Source organism: Hippichthys cyanospilos, chromosome 12, assembly GCF_059441005.1.
Source record: "Hippichthys cyanospilos isolate Australia breed blue-spotted pipefish chromosome 12, RoL_Hcya_1.0, whole genome shotgun sequence".
Classification (NCBI taxonomy): domain Eukaryota; kingdom Metazoa; phylum Chordata; class Actinopteri; order Syngnathiformes; family Syngnathidae; genus Hippichthys; species Hippichthys cyanospilos.
Window position 1 is genome coordinate 20,552,363 of NC_142380.1, and position 24,993 is coordinate 20,577,355.

At 40.2% G+C, this 24,993-nt stretch overlaps 1 protein-coding gene across 4 annotated transcripts in view; it reads right to left on the minus strand.

Moving 5' to 3' along the window:
- Positions 1–24,993, minus strand: part of stk11 (serine/threonine kinase 11) — a 70,989-nt gene that overhangs the window by 7,792 nt on the left and 38,204 nt on the right. For 3 of the 4 annotated variants that reach the window (XR_015867389.1, XR_015867387.1, XR_015867388.1), the window contains one exon: positions 2,166–2,230. The gene's annotated coding sequence lies outside the window, so the exon portion shown is untranslated. Of the gene's footprint in view, positions 1–3; positions 2,231–24,993 lie in introns of those variants that run through there. The other variant, XM_088428824.1, reaches the window with a different exon arrangement.

Sequence of the window (24,993 nt, forward strand, 5' to 3'; positions counted from 1 at the left end):
AACATCGTAGGACCCCGCTTAGCTTTCCCCTTAACATGCCCGCTCCAACCAGAGCACAAAAGGACCTCCACCTGCTTACACACGCATGGCTGCAATCCACCCTCATGCACATCAACCCAGCAGCAACGAGGACTTTACAACAGAACTGTTCCCGTTTTCTTTTGAAGTCTCGCGCAGTTGCGGTCATATTGACAGCGGCCCGGACGTTGAATTAAAGTCTAATTTGTTCATGATTAAAGATGATTACAATGGAAAATTTACTATTTTATGATCAAAGAAATCTAGGTAAGACATTTCCAATGGTCTGGCGGACGTCTGATCCTTCCTGTCTCTCTCTGCCCTGACAATGTGTGTGTGTGTGTGTGTGTGTGTGCCTTTTGCTGAGGGTGCGCTTCATGACCAACACAAATGTGCCTGAAGGGCGGGTGTTGGGGCAGGAATTGATTATCACTCCACAGGCACGCGTGGTATAGCTAATGAAGCGCACCCCGGCGCGGTTGTTGTCAACACACAGGCAGGAGGCAGTGACTTTCGAGGAGCAAAGACGACGCTTACCAGACCATCGGAAACCTCTTCCCTAGATTTCTTTTATAATAAAATGGTATTTCAAGTGTACAATCTACATTGTAATCATTTTTGATCATGTACAGATTAGACTTAATTCAACGTCCCGGCCGCTACTAATATGACCGCAGCTGCGCAAGACTTCAAAAGAAAGGGCTTCACTATGTTCTTCTTCCCTCGGCAGTCGGCAATCCAGATTGCTACAGCAGCTTCCATACAGACGATTGTTTTATCACGAGCCGTAACAACTGGCTTTGCTGAATTGCCAAAGGTGATGGCAGCCGTCTTCTAATATTTGCCTCTTCCTTAATGTAGTGAACGGTGGATTTGTTCACTCCCAAATGGCAGGCCACGGACGCCTAACTTCTCCGTTCTAGAAGTATCACCTTCTCAGCAATTTTTGATGGCGTATAGGCTCAGTACAAGCCTTAGCGGGAGCAGCACGCTTGGGAGCTATTGCAAAAGTTCAATATGTAATGAAAAAAAAAAATCCTTGAAAGTCGTAAATCTGTGTAATGGAAAAAAAAAATCTTCGATGTGGTGAATCCGCAATAGTGGAACCGCAAACTAGTGAGGGTTCACTGTACTCAGCAAGGTCTAAAATATCGATTCTCTAGCTAACTCGTTTGAAAGTTTAGGAAAGTTCTTCGTGATCAGAGCCACCATGTTTCGAAAACACTTCATGCCAAAGCAATGGACTAGACGAGATTTGAGCTAAACGGGCTTTGGCACCATCTACCAACTTTCACGAGCGAGGTTGACATAGATTAATTGCATGCAATGTGGCGTTTCATGCAATTAATGATAATTAATGAAGCATTTAATTATTTAATGACACTTTTATTGAATAATTGAATGGGACGTTTATTTATTGAATGTTGGCACTTTCGGTCCTCCAGACATAACACGTCCATCATCATTTTCCAAAAAGATGATGTTTGCGAGTGTCTTATTTTGAAAATCTACTTGTATTTTCCCGGTTGACGACAAAGATTGGACAATATTTACAAAACCTCTAGTACACCGGGGAGAAACCTTTTGCCCACTTGATTTTCAAGAGGCCAAAACGGAAATGTGCGGGCTCTAAATGGCCAAACGTAAGCTGGGCCTTCAATAAACTGACATTTGCATTAGGGTTTGGATTTCAATCCAGTAGGTGGACAAGAAATTACACCTGCCGGGAGTGCGAGTCCTTGCTTTAGCTAGGGTTATCTTATATTTAATATTTTTTACCAATTAAAGACATGTGCAATTTTTCATTTTCTGCAAATAAATGTTCTATAAGCAACAAAACTTGAAGGACAAGGACGGATGGCTAGCTACGAGACTGGAAAAATTGAAAAGACCATTGCCAACAATGACATTTTTGCCATTAATAGCTACAAGTTTGACTGAAATGTACAACTCTGAACTACAAAGACCCAAATAAAAATGGAGCAATTATTTGCAGAAAAAATAAAAGAGATGTCTTTTTTTTTTAATTATGATGTCAGCTACCACAAAAACAAATGTCCATTCCAGAAAATGACCTTGTGTTTCCATAAACGTAAAAGCCCATCTTAAACTCCCATGGAAAGCTTTCTGGAAATTTTGCGGCCTACCGTGAGCGCGCGGTCGAGCAGAGGCCTTTTCCCTCACACAGTGGGAGGACGAGGGACAGCACCACCTGCAAGGAACAAAGCGGAGGCAAAACGCCATCGTTATTGTGTGAGTCATTGCCGTGACAATCCCCCCCTACCACTCCATCCAGAACGCCGATTGTTACAGTAGAGACAGAACTTGTTCCCTTGTTGTCGGGCATAGTTGTTGGAAAAAGTCCCAGCGTTTGTTTCAACCGGACCTTGAGCTGCAGGCTGGTGATGACAATCAACCAAAGTAGTGCGTTGCAAGCATCTCCTGGCCTTTGGCACCGATGAACTTCAAGGGATGCTTAACCCTCTCTTCGTAATTTCCAGCAATAAATAGTTCCTCATTAGCGCCCGAGCAGTGACCACTGCGAGGTCCTTATTGTTCCTCCCCAGATTATTATTATTAGGGCCCGAGCAGTGACCACTGCGAGGTCCCTATTGTTCCTCTCCGGATTATTACTAGGGCCCGAGCAGCGACCGCTGCGAGGTCCCTATTGTTCCTCTCCGGATTATTAGGGCCCGAGCAGCGACCGCTGCGAGGTCCCTATTGTTCCTCCCCAGATTATTATTAGGGCCCGAGCAGTGATCGCTGCGAGGTCCCTATTGTTCCTCTCCGGATTATTAGGGCCGGAGCAGCGACCGCTGCGAGGTCCCTATTGTTCCTCCCCAGATTATTATTATTATTAGGGCCCGAGCAGTGACCACTGCGAGGTCCCTATTGTTCCTCCCCAGATTATTAGGGCCCGAGCAGCGACCGCTGCGAGGTCCCTATTGTTCCTCTCCGGATTATTATTATTAGGGCCCGAGCAGTGACCACTGCGAGGTCCCTATTGTTCCTCCCCAGATTATTATTAGGGCCCGAGCAGTGACCACTGCGAGGTCCCTATTGTTCCTCCCCAGATTATTATTATTAGGGCCCGAGAAGCTACCGCTGCGAGAGTCCTCTTGTTTTTCTCCGGATTATTTAGGGCCCGAGCAGCTACCGCTGCGAGAGCCCTCTTGTTTTTCTCCGGATAATTATTATTATTATTATTATTTTTATTATTATTATTATTAGGGCCCGAGCAGTGACCACTGCGAGGTCCCTATTGTTCCTCCCCAGATTATTATTATTATTATTATTATTATTATAATTATAAGGGCCCGAGCAGCTACCGCTGCGACAGCCCTCTTGTTTTTCTCCGGATAATTATTATTATTATTATTATTATTATTAGGGCCCGAGCAGTGACCACTGCGAGGTCCCTATTGTTCCTCCCCAGATTATTATTATTATTATTATTATTATTTTTTTTTTTTTTTTTATTAGGGCCCGAGCAGTGACCATTGCGAGGTCCCTATTGTTCCTCCCCAGATTATTATTATTAGGGCCCGAGCAGCTACCGCTGCGAGAGCCCTCTTGTTTTTCTCCGGATTATTAGGGCCCGAGCAGCTACCGCTGCGAGAGCCCTCTTGTTTTTCTCCGGATTATTATTAGTAGGGCCCGAGCAGCTACCGCTGCGAGAGCCCTCTTGTTTTTCTCCGGATTATTATTATTATTATTAGGGCCTGAGCAGCTACCGCTGCGAGAGCCCTCTTGTTTTTCTCCGGATTATTATTAGGGCCCGAGCAGCTACCGCTGCGAGAGCCCTCTTGTTTTTCTCCAGATTATTATTCTTATTATTAGGGCCCGAGCAGCTACCGCTGCGAGAGCCCTCTTGTTTTTCTCCAGATTATTATTCTTATTATTAGGGCCCGAGCAGCTACCGCTGCGAGAGCCCTCTTGTTTTTCTCCGGATTATTATTCTTATTATTAGGGCCCGAGCAGCTACCGCTGCGAGAGCCCTCTTGTTTTTCTCCGGATTATTATTATTATTATTATTATTATTATTAGGGCCCGAGCAGCTACCGCTGCGAGAGCCCTCTTGTTTTTCTCCAGATTAATATTCTTATTATTCTTCTTCTTATTAGGGCCCGAGCAGCTACCGCTGCGACCCGATCGACTTCAAATTTGCTGTGATGTTTTATCTGACTGTGAGGCACAATTGTTCAAATTTTTGTGATGATCCGCCATCAAATATGTTGGGGGCCTACAAAAGCGCGACCTACAAAGACCTACAAAAAAGTCAATAGAAGTGATGTGCTAGGATGTACAGAAAAATTGTTATGAATTTTTTTAATGTGCAGTTTTGTCCCATTCTTAGACATTAGATGGTCTCAAACTAGTGCCTTTTTCTCTTAAACGATTCACCCCATTACCTTCAACTTTGGCATGAATCATTATCCAACTGAGGGGCACACATAGTCCAAATATCGTGAGGATCTCTTGACATAAAAGATGGGGGCGGAGCTTCAAATTATGTTTAATACTTCCTTCGCCATGAGTGACAAAAATCTTAATAACTCAGCTATGACAGCTTCAAAACATCTGAAACTTTCCTGGGACTTTAAAAGTCATGCAATAATACAGCTATGTGATAAACTTTCAAATCATTTACAGCGCCACCCAGTGGCGGACTAACATCTCATTTTTTATACTTTTATGTACTGTGAAATGCCTGTTTGACTAAATGAACTCAAAAATGGTCAGAAAAGCTATGACACATTGGAACATTAAGGTTCTCAACTTTTATGACTTTTCAATGAAGGGCGTGGCCTCTATGCCAACTCAAAATTCGATGTCTCGCGAAAATGGTAAAAGTTGCTGTAATTGGACCTAGACGATCTGATATTTTTAAAACTTCGTATATGGGATGGGAGTCCAATGTGAAACACAACTACAAGCCTATTTTTTATCATAGTACGAGCGCCACCTAGTGGCAGAAAAAAATATAGCAAATCCTTAACGTTTTTATGTACTCTGCTGAGCCCCTTGAAGTGATATCCCTTAAATGTTTTCTGAAAAGCCAGGGGCCATGCCTTATGCCCTCCACAAATGAGTACGATGTTTCCACAGTGGGTGTGGCCCATACGGCATTGAGAGTCACAAAACTGTAACAATAATAGCTGCATTAACTCAACCCAAATTGTCCCACCTTGTCTAAATTTTACATATTTGGTAAGAGTCCTGCACTGAAGTCATCTACAACTAAGTTTTCATCGTTCATACTCCTTGTTCATACCCCGGCCTGTTCATACCCCAACGTGCACAGGTCTGCGAGGGCCCTTTATAGCTGCTTGCAGCTCTAGTTCTTCTTATTATTATTAGGGCCCGAGCAGCTACCGCTGCGAGAGCCCTCTTGTTTTTCTCCAGATTATTATTCTTATTATTATTAGGGCCCGAGCAGCTACCGCTGCGAGAGATTCTCCAGATTCTCCAGATTATTATTATTATTATTATTATTTACTGTGCAGCGCTTTTCCATTTTTGAGGGCCTAAACATGCACGAAAAGTCACCAAAATGTGCACATTTGTCGGGCCCGGTGAAAAATTGGATATTTTTGTGTTTCCCAAAACAATGCAAAAAAAATGGCTCTGCAGCGCCACCTAAGGTCGAAAAAGTGCACCTGGTCCCGGCCTGTTTGACCTAGAGCTACTAAAATTTTTAGGCATATGTAGGACCTAGAAACCTACAAAAAAGTCAGCGTGAGCCATGTGCTCAGATGTACAGAAAAAGAGTTATGAATTTTTGAATGTGCATTTTTGGCCCATTTTTGCACGTTTGCAGGTCCCAAACTGCTTCTTGTATCTCCTAAACGCTTTACTCAATCGCCTTTAAATTTGCTGTGGTCCATATTCACACATAGGGGCACAAGTGGGTGAAATTTGGTGCAGATCCGCTGACATATATGATAGGGGCGTGGCTTCAAATTATGTGTTCAATTTTTCCTTCGCCAAGAGGGACAAAAACCTTAATAACTTTGATGTACTAGCTTAAAAAAATCTAAAACTTCATAGACACATGAAAACTTATGTCTTTAACACCTTTAAAAAAAGTTTTTTTAAATACCTACTAGCGCCGCCTAGTGGTTGATTAAAATGTCATTTTTTACACTTTCATGTATTGTGCTCAGTCTGTTTGAGTAAAACAAATGAAAATTGGTCAGAATATCATTAAGACATGGAATATTTAGGTTTTAAAATTTTACGACTTTTCGATAATGGGCGTAGTCTGCACGCCACCTCAAAGTCAGATGACTCGCCAAAACGAAAAAAGTGGCTGTAATTGGTCCCAAAATGGCCTTATGCGTGGAAAATAGCCTCTCACTCCCGGCCCGTTTGACCTAGAGCTCCAAAAATTTGTAGCCTTATGTAGGACCTCGAGCCCTACAAAAAAGTCAGCGCGAGCCATGTGCTCAGATGTACAGAAAGAGAGTTATGAATTTTTGAATGTGCACTTTTGGCCCGTTTTTGCTCATTTGCAGGTCCCGAACTGCTCCTTTTTTCTCCCAAACGCTTGACCCGATCGACTTCAAATTTGCTGTGATGTTTTATCTGACTGTGAGGCACAATTGTTCAAATTTTTGTGATGATCCGCCATCAAATATGTTGGGGGCGGGGCTTCATATTATGCCTTTGATGTTTACTTTGCCACATGTGAAACAAACCTTTATAACTCAGCTTTACAAGCTTGGAAAAATCTGAAACTTCACACACACATGAAGACTTAAGCCCTTAACACAAGTGTTTAAAAAAATCTTCAATTGCTTATAAGGCCATCTAGTGGCAAACAAAAATGTCAGTCTGATGTCTCGCCAAAACGAACAAAGTTGCTGTGTTTGGTACCAGATGGTCTTATCTTTTCTAAACTTCATATATTTGATGGGTGTCCAATGGGGAATACACCTATCGACGTATTTTTTGTTATAGTGCGAGCGCCACCTAGTGGCAGCCAAAAATATAGCATTTTTTAAACGTTTTTAAGTGTTTAGCTGAGCCCTTTGAAGTAATATTGCTGAAATTAAGTCTGAAAAGCCTCTAGACAGCCTTGCTGACCTCCACCAAATTTTACGAAGTTTCCATAATGGGCGTGGCCTCTACGACCATTTTCATTCCGAAGCTTTATCTGTCCAGTAAAAATTGCTTTAATTTGACCCAGATGATCTGATCTTCTCACTATTTCACACATTGGATGAAAAAAAATCTCCTGAACATATCGACAAAAATATATTCCAGTTTAAAGCTAGTGCCACCTAGTGGCTGCAAAAAATGTCATTAGTCGAAAGATTACAGTCAATCCTGTTTGGTTTGACCGACAGCTATGAAACTTTGTAGGCAAATGATGGACTGCAAAACCTACAAAAAAGTCAATAAAAGTGATGTGCTAGGATGTACAGAAAAATTGTTATGAATTTTTTCAATGTGCAGTTTTGTCCCATTCTTAGACGTTAGCTGGTCTCAAACTAGTGTCTTTTTCTCTTAAACGATTCACCCCATTACCTTCAACTTTGGCATGAATCATTATCCAACTGAGGGGCACACATAGGCCAAATATCGTGAGAATCTCTTAACATAAAAGATGCGGGCGGAGCTTCAAATTATGTTTAATACTTCCTTTGCCAAGAGTGACAAAAATCTTAATAACTCAGCTATGACAGCTTCAAACCATCTGAAACTCTCCTGGGCCTTTAAAAGTAATGCAATAATACAGCTATGTGATAAACTTTCAAATCATTTACAGCGCCACCCAGCGGCGGACAAAAATCTCATTTTTTATACTTTTATGTACTGTGAAATGCCTGTTTGACTAAATGAACTAAAAAATGGTCAGAAAAGCTATGACACATTGGAACATTAAGGTTCTCAACTTTTATGACTTTTCATTAAAGGGTGTGGCCTCTATGCAAACTCAAAGTCTGATGTCTCGCAAAAACGGTAAAAGTTGCTGTAATTGGACCTAGATGATCTGATGTTTGCAAAACTTCATATATGGGATGGGAGTCCAATGTGAAACACACCTAGGAGCCTATTTTTTATCATAGTACGAGCGCCACCTAATGGCAGTAATGAATATAGCAAATCCTTAACGTTTTTATGTACTCTGCTGAGCCCCTTGAAGTGATATCCCTTAAATGTTTTCTGAAAAGCCAGTGGCCATGCCTTATGCCCTCCACAAATCAGTACGATGTTTCGACAGTGGGTGTGGCCTATATGGCATTGAAAGTTACAATATTGGAACAATAAAAGCTGCAGTAACTCCACCCACATTGTCCCGCCTTGTCTAAATTTTACATTTTTGGTAAGAGTCTTGCACTGAAGTCACCTACAACTACTTTTTCATCATTCATAGTCCTTGTTCATACCCCGACCTGTTCATACCCCAACGTGCACAGGTCTGCGAGGGCCCTTTATAGCTGCTTGCAGCTCTAGTTAGGGCCCGAGCAGCTACCGCTGCGAGAGCCCTCTTGTTTTTCTCCAGATTATTATTCTTCTTCTTCTTATTAGGGCCCGAGCAGCTACCGCTGCGAGAGCCCTCTTGTTTTTCACCGGATTATTATTATTATTATTATTATTAGGGCCCGAGCAGCTACCGCTGCGAGAGCCCTCTTGTTTTTCTCCAGATTATTATTAGGGCCCGAGCAGCTACCGCTGCGAGAGCCCTCTTGTTTTTCTCCAGATTATTATTATTATTATTATTATTATTATTATTATTATTATTATTATTATTATTTACTGTGCAGCGCTTTTCCATTTTTGAGGGCCTAAACATGCACGAAAAGTCACCAAAATTTGCACATTTGTCGGGCCCGGTGAAAAATTGGATGTTTTTGTGTTTCCCAAAACAACGCAAAAAAAATGGCTCTGCAGCGCCACCTAAGGTCGAAAAAGTGCACCTGGTCCCGGCCCGTTTGACCTAGAGCTACGAAAATTTTTAGGCATATGTAGGACCTAGAGACCTACAAAAAAGTCAGCGCGAGCCATGTGCTCAGATGTACAGAAAAAGAGTTATGAATTTTTGAATGTGCATTTTTGGCCCATTTTTGCACGTTTGCAGGTCCCAAACTGCTCCTTGTTTCTCCTAAACGCTTTACTCAATCACCTTCAAATTTGCTGTGGTCCATATTCACACATAGGGGCACAAGTGGGCGAAATTTGGTGCAGATCCGCTGACATATATGATAGGGGCGTGGCTTCAAATAATGTGTTCAATTTTTCCTTCGCCAAGAGGGACAAAAACCTTAATAACTTTGATGTACTAGCTTAAAAAAATCTAAAACTTCATAGACACATGAACACTTATGTCTTTAACACCTTTAAAAAAAGTTTTTTTAAATACCTACTAGCGCCGCCTAGTGGTTGATTAAAATGTCATTTTTTACACTCTCATGTATTGTGCTCAGTCTGTTTGAGTAAAACAAGTGAAAATTGGTCAGAATATCATTAAGACATGGAATATTAAGATTTTAAAATTTTATGACTTTTCGATAAAGGGCGTGGTCTGCACGCCACTTCAAAGTCAGATGACTCGCCAAAACGAAAAAAGTGGCTGTAATTGGCCCCAAAATGGCCTTATGAGTGGAAAATAGCCTCTTACTCCCGGCCCATTTGACCTAGAGCTACAAAAATTTGTAGCCTTATGTAGGACCTCGCGCCCTACAAAAAAGTCAGCGTGAGCCATATGCTCAGATGTACAGAAAGAGAGTTATGAATTTTTGAATGTGCACTTTTGGCCCGTTTCTGCTCATTTGCAGGTCCCGAACTGCTCCTTTTTTCTCCCAAACGCTTGACCCGATCGACTTCAAATTTGCTGTGATGTTTTATCTGACTGTGAGCCACAATTGTTCAAATTTTCGTGACGATCCGCAATCAAATATGTTGGGGGCGGGGCTTTATATTAAGCCTTTGATGATTACTTTGCCACATGTGAAACAAACCTTTATAACTCAGCTTTCCAAGCTTTGAAAAATCTGAAACTTCACAGACACATGAAGACTCAAGCCCTAAACACATGTGTTTAAAAAAAATCTTAAATTGCTTATAAGGCCACCTAGTGGCAAACAAAAATGTCAGTCTGATTTCTCGCGAAAACGAACAAAGTTGCTGTATTTGGACCCAGATGGTCTTATCTTTTCTAAACATTACATATTTGATGGATTTCCAATGCGGAATACACCTATCAACGTATTTTTTGTTATAGTGTGAGCGCCACCTACTGGCAGCCAAAAAAATAGCATTTTTTTTTAAACGTTTTTATGTGTTTAGCTGAGCCCTTTGAAGTAATATTGCTGAAATTAAGTCTGACAAGCCTCTAGACAGCCTTGCTGACCTCCATTAAATTTTACGAAGTTTCGCTAATGGGCGTGGCCTCTGTGACCATTTTCATTCCGAAGCTTTATCTGTCCAGTATAAGTTGCTGTAATTTGGCCCAGATGATCTGATCTTCTCACAATTTCACACATTGGATGAAAATATTCTCCTGAACATAGCGACGAAAATATATTCCAGTTTAAAGCTAGCGCCACCTAGTGGCTGCAAAAAAAGTCATTCGTCGAAAGATTACAGTCAATCCTGTTTGGTTTGACCTACAGCTATGAAACTTTGTAGGCAAATGAAGGACTGCAAGACCTACAAAAAAGTCAATAGAAGTGATGTGCTAGGATGTAGAGAAAAATTGTTATGAATTTTTTCAATGTGCAGTTTTGTCCCATTGTTAGACGTTAGCTGGTCTCAAACTAGTGTCTTTTTCTCTTAAACGATTCACCCCATTACCTTCAACTTTGGCATGAATCATTATCCAACTGATGGGCACACATAGGCCAAATATCGTGAAGATCTCTTGACATAAAAGATGCGGGCCGAGCTTCAAATTATGTTTAATACTTCCTTTGCCGAGAGTGACAAAAAGTCTTAATAACTCAGCTATGACAGCTTCAAACCATCTGAAACTTTCCTGGCCCTTTAAAAGTAATGCAATAATTTAGCTATGTGATAAACTTTCAAATCATTTACAGCGCCACCCAGTGGCGGACAAAAATCTCATTTTTTATACTTTTATGTACTGTGAAATGCCTGTTTGACTAAAAGAACTCAAAAATGGTCAGAAAAGCTATGACACATTGGAACATTAAGGTTCTCAACTTTTATGACTTTTCTATAAAGGGCGTGGCCTCTATGCCAACTCAAAATCCGATGTCTCGCGAAAACGGTAAAAGTTGCTGTAATTGGACCTAGACGATCTGGTATTTTTAAAACTTCGTATATGGGATGGGAGTCCAATGTGAAACACACCTACAAGCCTATTTTTTATCATAGTACGAGCGCCACCTAGTGGCAGCAAAAAATATAGCAAATCCTTAATGTTTTTATGTACTCTGCTGAGCCCCTTGAAGTGATATCCCTTAAATGTTTTCTGAAAAGCCAGTGGTCATGCCTTATGCCCTCCACAAATCAGTACGATGTTTCGACAGTGAATGTGGCCTATATCGCATTGAAAGTCAGAAAATTGGAACAATAAAAGCTGCAGTAACTCCACCCACATTGTCCCACCTTGTCTAAATTTTACATATTTGGTAAGAGTCCTGCACTGAAGTCATCTACAACTACTTTTTCATCCTTCATAGTCCTTGTTCATACCCCGACCTGTTAATACCCCAACGTGCACAGGTCTGCGAGGGCCCTTTATAGCTGCTTGCAGCTCTAGTTATTATTATTATTATTATTATTATTATTTACTGTGCAGCGCTTTTCCATTTTTGAGGGCCTAAACATGCACGAAAAGTCACCAAAATTTGCACATTTGTCGGGCCCGGTGAAAAATTGGATATTTTTGTGTTTCCTAAAAAAATGCAAAAAAAATGGCTCTGCAGCGCCACCTAAGGTCGAAAAAGTGCACCTGGTCCCGGCCCGTTTGACCTAGAGCTACGAAAATTTTTAGGCATATGTAGGACCTAGAGACCTACAAAAAAGTCAGCGCGAGCCATGTGCTCAGATGTACAGAAAAAGAGTTATGAATTTTTGAATGTGCATTTTTGGCCCATTTTTGCACGTTTGCAGGTCCCAAACTGCTCCTTGTTTCTCCTAAACGCTTTACTCAATCGCCTTTAAATTTGCTGTGGTCTATAATTAGACATAGGGGCACAAGTGGGCAAAATTTGGTGCAGATCCGCTGACATATATGATAGGGGCGTGGCTTCAAATTATGTGTTCAATTTTTCCTTCGCCAAGAGGGACAAAAACCTTAATAACTTTGATGTACTAGCTTAAAAAAATCAAAAACTTCATAGACACATGGAAACTTATGTCTTTAACACCTTTGAAAAAAGTTTTTTTCAATACCTACTAGCGCCGCCTAGTGGTTGATTAAAATGTCATTTTTTACAGTTTCATGTATTGTGCTCAGTCTGTTTGAGTAAAACTAGTGAAAATTGGTCAGAATATCATTAAGACATGGAATATTAAGATTTTAAAATTTTATGACTTTTCGATAATGTGCGTGGTCTGCACGCCACTTCAAAGTCAGATGACTCGCCAAAACGAAAAAAGTGGCTGTAATTGGCCCCAAAATGGCCTTATGAGTGGAAAATAGCCTCTTACTCCCGGCCCATTTGACCTAGAGCTACAAAAATTTGTAGCCTTATGTAGGACCTCGAGCCCTACAAAAAAGTCAGCGCGAGCCATATGCTCAGATGTACAGAAAGAGAGTTATGAATTTTTGAATGTGCACCTTTGGCCCGTTTTTGCTCATTTGCAGGTCCCAAACTGCTCCTTTTTTCTCCCAAACGCTTGACCCGATCGACTTCAAATTTGCTGTGATGTTTTATCTGAGTGTGAGGCACAAATGTTCAAATTTTTGTGATGATCCGCCATCAAATATGTTGGGGGCGGGGCTTCATATTATGCCTTTGATGATTACTTTGCCACATGTGAAACAAATCTTTATAACTCAGCTTTACCAGCTTAGAAAAATCTGAAAATTCACAGACACATGGAGACTCGAGCCCTTAACACAAGTCTTTAAAAAAATCTTCAACTGCTTATAAGGCCATTTAGTGGCAAACAAAAATCTCAGTCTGAAGTCTCGCCAAAATGAACAAAGTTGCTGTGTTTGGTCCCAGATGGTCTTATCTTTTCTAAACTTCATATATTTGATGGGTTTCCAATGCAGTATACACCTATCAACGTATTTTTTGTTATAGTGCGAGCGCCACCTAGTGGCAGCCAAAAATATAGCATTTTTTAAACGTTTTTAAGTGTTTAGCTGAGCCCTTTCATGTAATATTGCTGAAATTAAGTCTGAAAAGCCTCTAGACAGCCTTGCTTACCTCCACAAAATTTTACGAAGTTTCGATAATGGACGTGGCCTCTACGACCATTTTCATTCCGAAGCTTTATCTGTCCAGTAAAAGTTGCTGTAATTTGACCCAGATGATCTGATCTTCTCACAATTTCACACATTGGATGAAAATATTCTCCTGAACATATCGACAAAAATATATTCCAGTTTAAAGCTAGCACCACCTAGTGGCTGCAAAAAATGTCATTAGTCGAAAGATTACAGTCAATCCTGTTTGGTTTGACCTACAGCTATGAAACTTTGTAGGCAAATGAAGGACTGCAAGACCTACAAAAAAGTCAATAGAAGTGATGTGCTAGGATGTACAGAAAAATTGTTATGAATTTTTTCATAATGCAGTTTTGTCCCATTCTTAGACGTTAGCTGGTCTCAAACTAGTGTCTTTTTCTCTTAAATGATTCATCCCATTACCTTCAAATTTGGCATGAATCATTATCCAACTGAGGGGCACACATAGGCCAAATATCGTGAAGATCTCTTGACATAAAAGATGGAGGCGGAGCTTCAAATTATGTTTAATACTTCCTTCGCCAAGAGTGACAAAAATCTTAATAACTCAGCTATGCCACCTTCAAACCATCTGAAACTTTCCTGGGACTTTAAAAGTCATGGAATAATGCAGCTATGTGATAAACTTTCAAATCATATACAGCGCCACCCAGTGGCGGACAAAAATCTCATTTTTTATACTTTTATGTACTGTGAAATGCCTGTTTGACTAAATGAACTCAAAAATGGTCAGAAAAGCTATGACATATTGGAACATTAAGGTTCTCAACTTTTATGACTTTTCATTAAAGGGCGTGGCCTCTATGCCAACTCAAAATCCGATGTCTCGCGAAAACGGTAAAAGTTGCTGTAATTGGACCTAGACGATCTTATATTTTTAAAACTTCATATATGGGATGGGAGTCCAATGTGAAACACACCTACAAGCCTATTTTTATCATAGTACGAGCGCCACCTAGTGGCAGCAAAAAATATAGCAAATCCTTAATGTTTTTATGTACTCTGCTGAGCCCCTTGAAGTGATATCCCTTAAATGTTTTCTGAAAAGCCAGTGGCCATGCCTTATGCCCTCCACAAATCAGTACGATGTTTCGACAGTGGGTGTGGCCTATATGGCATTGAAAGTCACAAAATTGGAACAATAAAAGCTGCAGTAACTCCACCCACATTGTCCCACCTTGTCTAAATTTTACATATTTGGTAAGAGTCCTGCACTGAAGTCATCTACAACTACTTTTTGATCGTTCATAGTCCTTGTTCATACCCCGACCTGTTCATACCCCAACGTGCACAGGTCTGCGAGGGCCCTTTATAGCTGCTTGCAGCTCTAGTTATTATTATTATTATTTACTGTGCAGCGCTTTTCCATTTTTGAGGGCCTAAACATGCACGAAAAGTCACCAAAATTTGCACATTTGTCGGGCCCGGTGAAAAATTGGATATTTTTGTGTTTCTCAAAAGAATGCAAAAAAAATTGCTCTGCAGCGCCACCTAAGGTTGAAAAAGTGCACCTGGTCCCGGCCCGTTTGACCTAGAGCTACGAAAATTTTTAGGCATATGAAGGGCCAAGAGACCTACAAAAAAGTCAGCGCGAGCCATGTGCTCAGATGTACAGAAAAAGAGTTATGAATTTTTGAATGTGCATTTTTGGCCCATTTTTGCACGTTTGCAGGTCCCAAACTGCTCCTTCTTTCTCCTAAACGCTCTACTCAATCGCCTTCAAATTTGCTGTGGTTCATATTCACACATAGGGGCACAAGTGGGCAAAATTTGGTGCAGATCCGCTGACATATATGATAGGGGCGCGGCTTCAAATTATGTGTTCAATTTTTCCTTCGCCAAGAGGGACAAAAACCTTAATAACTTTGATGTACTAGCTTAAAAAAATCTAAAACTTCATAGACACATGGAAACTTATGTCTTTAACACCTTTAAAAAAAGTTTTTTTAAATACCTACTAGCGCCGCCTAGTGGTTGATTAAAATGTCATTTTTTACACTTTCATGTATTGTGCTCAGTCTGTTTGAGTAAAATAAGTGAAAATTGGTCAGAATATCATTAAGACATGGAATATTAAGATTTTAAAATTTTATGACTTTTCGATAATGGGCGTGGTCTGCACGCCACTTCAAAGTCAGATGACTCGCCAAAACGAAAAAAGTGGCTGTAATTGGCCCCAAAATGGCCTTATGAGTGGAAAATAGCCTCTCACTCCCGGCTCGTTTGACCTACAGCTACAAAAATTTGTAGCCTTATGTAGGACCTCGAGCCCTACAAAAAAGTCAGCGCGAGCCATATGCTCAGATGTACAGAAAGAGAGTTATGAATTTTTGAATGTGCACTTTTGGCCCGTTTTTGTTCATTTGCAGGTCCCGAGCTGCTCCTTTTTTCTCCCAAACGCTTGACCCGATCTACTTCAAATTTGCTGTGATGTTTTATCTGACTGTGAGGCAAAATTGTTCAAATTTTCGTGACAATCCGCAATCAAATATGTTAAGGGCGGGGCTTCATATTATGCCTTTGACGTTTACTTTGCCACATGTGAAACAAACCTTTATAACTCAGCTTTCTAAGCTTGGAAAAATCTGAAACTTCACAGACACATGAATACTCAAGCCCTTAACACATGTTTTAAAAAAAATCTTCAATTGCTTATAAAGCCACCTAGTGGCAAACAAAAATGTCAGTCTGATGTCTCGCGAAAACGAACAAAGTTGCTGTATTTGGACCCAGATGGTCTTATCTTTTCTAAACTTCATATATTTAATGGGTTTCCAATGCGGAATACACCTATCAACGTATTTTTTGTTATAGTGCGAGCGCCACCTAGTGGCAGCCAAAAAAATAGCATTTTTTAAACGTTTTTAAGTGTTTAGCTGAGCCCTTTGAAATAATATCGCTGAAATTAAGTCTGAAATGCCTCTAGACAGCCTTGCTGACCTCCACAAAATTTTACGAAGTTTCGATAATGGCCGTGGCCTCTATGACCATTTTCATTCCGAAGCTTTATCTGTCCAGTAAAAGTTGCTGTAATTTGACCCAGATGCTCTGATCTTCTCACAATTTCACACATTGGATGAAAATATTCTCCTGAACATATCGACAAAAATATATTCCAGTTTAAAGCTAGCGCCACCTAGTGGCTGCAAAAAATGTCATTAGTCGAAAGATTACAGTCAATCCTGTTTGGTTTGACCTACAGCTATGAAACTTTGTAGGCAAATGAAGGACTGCAAGGCCTACAAAAATGTCAATAAAAGTGATTTGCTAGGATGTACAGAAAAATTGTTATGAATTTTTTTAATGTGCAGTTTTGTCCCATTCTTAGACATTAGCTGGTCTCAAACTAGTGCCTTTTTCTCTTGAACGATTCACCCCATTACCTTCAACTTTGGCATGAATCATTATCCAACTGAGGGGCACACATAGTCTAAATATCGTGAAGATCTCTCGACATAAAAGATGGGGGCGGAGCTTCAAATTATGTTTAATACTTCCTTTGCCAAGAGTGACAAAAAACTTAATAACTCCGCTATGACAGCTTTAAACCACCTGAAACTTTCCTGGGACTTTAAAAGTCATGCAATAATACAGCTATGTGATACACTTTCAAATCATTTACAGCGCCACCCAGTGGCGGACAAAAATCTATTTTTTTTTACTTTTATGTACTGTGAAATGCCTGTTTGACTAAATGAACTCAAAAATGGTCAGAAAAGCTATGACACATTGGAACATTAAGGTTCTCAACTTTTATGACTTTTCATTAAAGGGCGTGGCCTCTATGCCAACTCAAAATCTGATGTCTCGCGCGAAAACGGTAAAAGTTGCTGTAATTGGACCTAGACGATCTGATATTTTTAAAACTTCATATATGGGATGGGAGTCCAATGTGAAACACACCTACAGGCCTATTTTTTTATCATAGTACGAGCGCCACCTAGTGGCAGCAAAAACTATAGCAAATCCTTAACGTTTTATGTGCTGAGCCCCTTGAAGTGATATCCCTTAAATGTTTTCTGAAAAGCCAGTGGCCATGCCTTATGCCCTCCACAAATCAGTACGATGTTTCCACAGTGGGTGTGGCCTATATGGCATTGAAAGTCACAAAATTGGAACAATAAAAGCTGCAGTAACTCCACACACATTGTCCCACCTTGTCTAAATTTTACATATTTGGTAATAGTCCTGCACTGAAGTCATCTACAACTACTTTTTCATCGTTCATAGTCCTTGTTCATACCCCGACCTGTTCATACCTCAACGTGCACAGGTCTGCGAGGGCCCTTTATAGCTGCTTGCAGCTCTAGTTATTATTATTATTTACTGTGCAGCGCTTTTCCATTTTTGAGGGCCTAAACATGCACGAAAAGTCACCAAAATTTGCACATTTGTCGGGCCCAGTGAAAAATTTGATATTTTTGTGTTTCCCAAAAAAATGCAAAAAAAATGGCTCTGCAGCGCCACCTAAGGTCGAAAAAGTGCACCTGGTCCCGGCCCGTTTGACCTAGAGCTACGAAAATTTTTAGACATATGTAGGACCTACAGACCTACAAAAAAGTCAGCGCGAGCCATGTGCTCAGATGTACAGAAAAAGAGTTATGAATTTTTGAATGTGCATTTTTGGCCCATTTTTGCACGTTTGCAGGTCCCAAACTGCTCCTTGTATCTCCTAAACGCTTTACTCAATCGCCTTTAAATTTGCTGTGGTCCATATTCACACATAGGGGCACAAGTGGGCAAAATTTGGTGCAGATCCGCTGACATATATGATAGGGGCGTGGCTTCAAATTATGTGTTCAATTTTTCCTTCGCCAAGAGGGACAAAAACCTTAATAACTTTGATGTACTAGCTTAAAAAAATCTAAAACTTCATAGACACATGAAAACTTATGTCTTTAACACCTTTAAAAAAAGTTTTTTTTAAATACCTACTAGCGCCGCCTAGTGGTTGATTAAAATGTCATTTTTTACACTTTCATGTATTGTGCTCAGTCTGTTTGAGTAAAACAAATGAAAATTGGTCAGAATATCATTAAGACATGGAATATTAAGGTTTTAAAATTTTACGACTTTTCGATAATGGGCGTAGTCTGCACGCCACCTCAAAGTCAGATGACTCGCCAAAACGAAAAAAGTGGCTGTATTTGGCCTCAAAATGGCCTTATGCGTGCAAAATAGCCTCTCACTCCCGGCCCGTTTGACCTAGAGCTCCAAAAATTTGTAGCCTTATGTAGGGCCTCGAGCCCTACAAAAAAGTCAGCGCGAGCCATATGCTCAGATGTACAGAAAGAGAGTTATGAATTTTTGAATGTGCACTTTTGGCCCGTTTTTGCTCATTTGCAGGTCCCGAACTGCTCCTTTTTTCTCCCAAACGCTTGACCCGATCGCCTTCAAATTTGCTGTGATGTTTTATCTGACGGTGAGGCACAATTGTTCAAATTTTTGTGACGATCCACCAACAAATATGTTGGGGGCGGGGCTTTATATTATGCCTTTGAGGATTACTTTGCCACATGTGAAACAAACCTTTATAACTCAGCTTTACAAGCTTGGAAAAATCTGAAACTTCACAGACACATGGAAACTTAAGCCCTTAACACAAGTGTTTAAAAAAATCTTCAATTGCTTATAAGGCCATCTAGTGGCAAACAAAAATGTCAGTCTGATGTCTCGCCAAAACGAACAAAGTTGCTGTGTTTGGTCCCAGATAGTCTTATCTTTTCTAAACTTCATATATTTAATGAGTTTCCAATGCGGAATACACGTATCAATGTATTTTTTGTTATAGTGCGAGTGCCACCTAGTGGCAGCCAAAAATATAGCATTTTTTAAACGTTTTTATGTGTTTAGCTGAGCCCTTTGAAGTAATATCGCTGAAATTAAGTCTGAAAAGCCTCTAGACAGCCCTGCTGACCTCCACCAAATTTTACGAAGTTTCGATAATGGGCGTGGCCTCTACGACCATTTTCATTCCAAAGCTTTATCTGTCCAGTAAAATTTGCTGTAATTTGACCCAGATGATCTGATCTTCTCACAATTTCACACATTGCATGAAAATATTCTCCTGAACATATCGACAAAAATATATTCCAGTTTAAAGCTAGCGCCACCTAGTGGCTGCAAAAAATGTCATTAGTCGAGAGATTACAAACAATCCTGTTTGGTTTGACCTACAGCTATGAAACTTTGTAGGCAAATGAAGGACTGTAAGACCTACAAAAAAGTCCATTGAAAAAATGTGCTAGGATGTACAGAAAAATTGTTATGAATTTTTTTAATGTGCAGTTTTGTCCCATTCTTAGACGTTAGCTGGTCTCAAACTAGTGTCTTTTTCTCTTAAAGGATTCACCCCATTACCTTCAACTTTGGCATGAATCATTATCCAACTGAGGGGCACACATAGGCCAAATATCGTCAAGATCTCTTGACATAAAAGATGCGGGCGGAGCTTCAAATTATGTTTAATACTTCCTTTGCCGAGAGTGACAAAAATCTTAATAACTCAGCTATGACAGCTTCAAACCATCTGAAACTTTCCTGGCCCTTTAAAAGTAATGCAATAATTTAGCTATGTGATAAACTTTCAAATCATTTACAGCGCCACCCAGTGGCGGACAAAAATCTCATTTTTTATACTTTTATGTACTGTGAAATGCCTGTTTGACTAAATGAACTAAAAAATGGTCAGAAAAGCTATGACACATTGGAACATTAAGGTTCTCAACTTTTATGACTTTTCATTAAAGGGCGTGGCCTCTATGCAAACTCAAAGTCTGATGTCTCCCCAAAACGGTAAAAGTTGCTGTAATTGGACCTAGATGATCTGATGTTTGCAAAACTTTATATATGGGACCGGAGTCCAATGTGAAACACACCTAGGAGCCTATTTTTTATCATAGTACGAGCGCCACCTAAAGGCAGCAAAAAATAAAGAAAATCCTTAATGTTTTTATGTACTGTGCTGAGCCCCTTGAAGTGATATTCCTTAAATGTTTTCTGAAAAGCCAGTGGCCATGCCTTATGCCCTCCACAAATCAGTACGATGTTTCGACACTGGCTGTGGCCTATATGGCATTGAAAGTCACAAAATTGGAACAATAAAAGCTGCAGTAACTCCACCCACATTGTCCCACCTTGTCTAAATTTTACATATTTGGTAAGAGTCCTGCACTGAAGTCATCTACAACTACTTTTTCATCGTTCATAGTCCTTGTTCATACCCCGACCTGTTCATACCCCAACGTGCACAGGTCTGCGAGGGCCCTTTATAGCTGCTTGCAGCTCTAGTTATTATTATTATTTAGTGTGCAGCGCTTTTCCATTTTTGAGGGCCTAAACATGCACGAAAAGTCACCAAAATTTGCACATTTGTCGGGCCCGGTGAAAAATTGGATATTTTTGTGTTTCCCAAAACAATGCAAAAAAAATGGCTCTGCAGCGCCACCTAAGGTCGAAAAAGTGCACCTGGTCCCGGCCCGTTTGACCTAGAGCTACGAAAATTTTTAGGCATATGAAGGGCCTAGAGACCTAAAAAAAAGTCAGCGCGAGCCATGTGCTCAGATGTACAGAAAAAGAGTTATGAATTTTTGAATGTGCATTTTTGGCCCATTTTTGCACGTTTGTAGGTCCCAAACTGCTCCTTGTTTCTCCTAAACGCTTTACTCAATCACCTTCAAAATTGCTGTGGTCCATATTCACACGTAGGGGCAGAAGTGGGCAAAATTTGGTGCAGATCCGCTGGCATATATTATAGGGGCGTGGCTTCAAATTATGTGTTCAATTTTTCCTTCGCCAAGAGGGACAAAAACCTTAATAACTTTGATGTACTAGCTTAAAAAAATCTAAAACTTCATAGACACATGGAAACTTATGTCTTTAACACCTTTAAATAAAGTTTTTTTAAATACCTACTAGCGCCGCCTAGTGGTCGATTAAAATGTCATTTTTTACACTTTCATGTATTGTGCTCAGTCTGTTTGAGTACAACAAATGAAAATTGGTCAGAATATCAATAAGACATGGAATATTAAGGTTTCAAAATTTTATGACTTTTCGATAATGGGCGTAGTCTGCACGCCACCTCAAAGTCAGATGACTCGCCAAAACGAAAAAAGTGGCTGTAATTGGCCCCAAAATGGCCTTATGAGTGGAAAATAGCCTCTCACTCCCGGCCCGTTTGACCTAGAGCTCCAAAAATTTGTAGCCTTATGTAGGACCTCGAGCCCTACAAAAAAGTCAGCGCGAGCCATGTGCTCAGATGTACAGAAAGAGAGTTATGAATTTTTGAATGTGCACCTTTGGCCCGTTTTTGCTCATTTGCAGGTCCCGAACTGCTCCTTTTTTCTCCCAAACGCTTGACCCGATCGACTTCAAATTTGCTGTGATGTTTTATCTGACTGTGAGGCACAATTGTTCAAATTTTTGTGACGATCCGCCAACAAATATGTTGGGGGCGGGGCTTCATATTATGCCTTTGATGTTTACTTTGCCACATGTGAAACAAACCTTTATAACTCAGCTTTACAAGCTTGAAAAAATCTGAAACTTCACAGACACATGGAGACTTAAGCCTTTACCACATGTGTTTAAAAAGATCTTGAATTGCTTATAAGGCCACCTAGTGGCAAACAAAAATGTCAGTCTGATGTCTCGCAAAAACGAACAAAGTTGCTGTGTTTGGACCCAGATAGTCTTTTCTTTTCTAAACTTCATATATTTGATGGATTTCCAATGCGGAATACACCTATCAACGTATTTTTTGTTATAGTGCGAGCGCCACCTAGTGGCAGCCAAAAATATAGCAGTTTTTAAACGTTTTTATGTGTTTAGCTGAGCCCTTTGAAGTAATATCGCTGAAATTAAGTCTGAAAAGCCTCTAGACAGCCCTGCTGACCTCCACCAAATTTTACGATATTTCGATAATGGGCGTGGCCTCTACGACCATTTTCATTCCGAAGCTTTATCTGTCCAGTAAAAGTTGTTGTAATTTGACCCAGATGATCTGATCTTCTCACAATTTCACATATTGGATGAAAATATTCTCCTGAACATATCGACAAAAATATATTCCAGTTTAAAGCTAGCGCCACCTAGTGGCTGCAAAAAATGTAATTAGTCAAATGATTACAGTCAATCCTGTTTGGTTTGACCTACAGCTATAAAACTTTGTAGGCAAATGAAGGACTGTAAGACCTACCAAAAAGTCAATAGAAGTGATGTGCAAGGATGTACAGAAAAATTGTTATGACTTTTTTTAATGTGCAGTTTTGTCCCATTCTTAGACATTAGCTGGTCTCAAACTAGTGCCTTTTTCTCTTAAACGATTCACCCCATTACCTTCAACTTTGGCATAAATCATTATCCAACTGAGGGGCACACATAGTCCAAATATCGTGAAGATCTTTTGACATAAAAGATGGGGGCGGAGCTTCAAATTATGTTTAATATTTCCTTCGCCAAGAGTGACAAAAATCTTAATAACTCAGCTATGACAGCTTCAAACCATCTGAAACTTTCCTGGGACTTTAAACGTCATGCAATAATACATTTATGTGATAAACTTTCAAATCATTTACAGCGCCACCCAGTGGCGGACAAAATTCTCATTTTTTATACTTTTATGTACTGTGAAATGCCTGTTTGACTAAATGAACTCAAAAATGGTCAGAAAAGCTATGACACATTGGAACATTAAGGTTCTCAACTTTTATGACTTTTCAATAAAGGGCGTGGCCTCTATGCCAACTCAAAATCCGATGTCTCGCCAAAACGGTAAAAGTTGCTGTAATTGGACCTAGACAATCTGATATTTTTAAAACTTCATATATGGGATGGGAGTCCAATGTGAAACACACCTACAAGCCTATTTTTTATCATAGTACGAGCGCCACCTAGTGGCAGCAAAAACTATAGCAAATCCTTAACGTTTTTATGTACTCTGCTGAGCCCCTTGAAGTGATATCCCTTAAATGTTTTCTGAAAAGCCAGTGGCCATGCCTTATGCCCTCCACAAATCAGTATGATGTTTCCACAGTGGGTGTGGCCTATACGGCATTGAAAGCTACAAAACTGTAACATTAAAAGCTGCAGTAACTCCACCCACATTGTCCCACCTTGTCTAAATTTTACATATTTGGTAAGAGTCCTGCACTGAAGTCATCTACAACTAAGTTTTCATCGGTCATACTCCTAGTTCATACCCCGACCTGTTCATACCCCAACGTGCACAGGTCTGCGAGGGCCCTTTATAGCTGCTTGCAGCTCTAGTTATTATTATTATTTACTGTGCAGCGCTTTTCCATTTTTGAGGGCCTAAACATGCACGAAAAGTCACCAAAATTTGCACATTTGTCGGGCCCGGTGAAAAATTGGATAATTTTGTGTTTCCCAAAACAATGCAAAAAAAATGGCTCTGCAGCGCCACCTAAGGTTGAAAAAGTGCACCTGGTCCCGGCCCGTTTGACCTAGAGCTACGAAAATTTTTAGGCATATGTAGGACCTAGAGACCTACAAAAAAGTCAGCGCAAGCCATGTGCTCAGATGTACAGAAAAAGAGTTATGATTTTTTGAATGTGCATTTTTGGCCCATTTTTGCACGTTTGCAGGTCCCAAACTGCTCTTTGTTTCTCCTAAACGCTTTACTCAATCGCCTTCAAATTTGCTGTGGTCAATATTCACACATAGGGGCACAACTGGGCAAAATTTGGTGCAGATCCGCTGACATATATGATAGGGGCGTGGCTTCAAATTATGTGTTCAATTTTTCCTTCGCCAAGAGTGACATAAACCTTAATAACTTTGTTGTACGAGCTTAAAAAAATCTAAAACTTCATAGAAACATGGAAACTTATGTCTTTAACACCTTTGAAAAAAGTTTTTTTCAATACCTACTAGCGCCGCCTAGTGGTTGATTAAAATGTTATTTTTTACACTTTCATGTATTGTGCTCAGTCTGTTTGAGTAAAACAAATGAAAATTGGTCAGAATATCATTAAGACATGGAATATTAAGGTTTTAAAATTTTACGACATTTCGATAATGCCCGTAGTCTGCACGCCACCTCAAAGTCAGATGACTCGCCAAAACGAAAAAAGTGGCTGTAATTGGCCCCAAAATGGCCTTATGCGTGGAAAATAGCCTCTCACTCCCGGCCCGTTTGACCTAGAGCTCCAAAAATTTGTAGCCTTATGTAGGACCTCGAGCCCTACAAAAAAGTCAGCGCGAGCCATGTGCTCAGATGTACAGAAAGAGAGTTATGAATTTTTGAATGTGCACTTTTGGCCCGTTTTTGCTCATTTGCAGGTCCCGAACTGCTCCTTTTTTCTCCCAAACGCTTGACCCGATCGCCTTCAAATTTGCTATGATGTTTTATCTGACTGTGAGGCACAATTGTTCAAATTTTTGTGACGATCCGCCAACAAATATGTTGGGGGCGGGGCTTTATATTATGCCTTTGATGATTACTTTGCCACATGTGAAACAAACCTTTATAACTCAGCTTTACAAGCTTGGAAAAATCTGAAACTTCACAGACACATGGAAACTCAAGCCCTTAACACAAGTAGTTAAAAAATCTT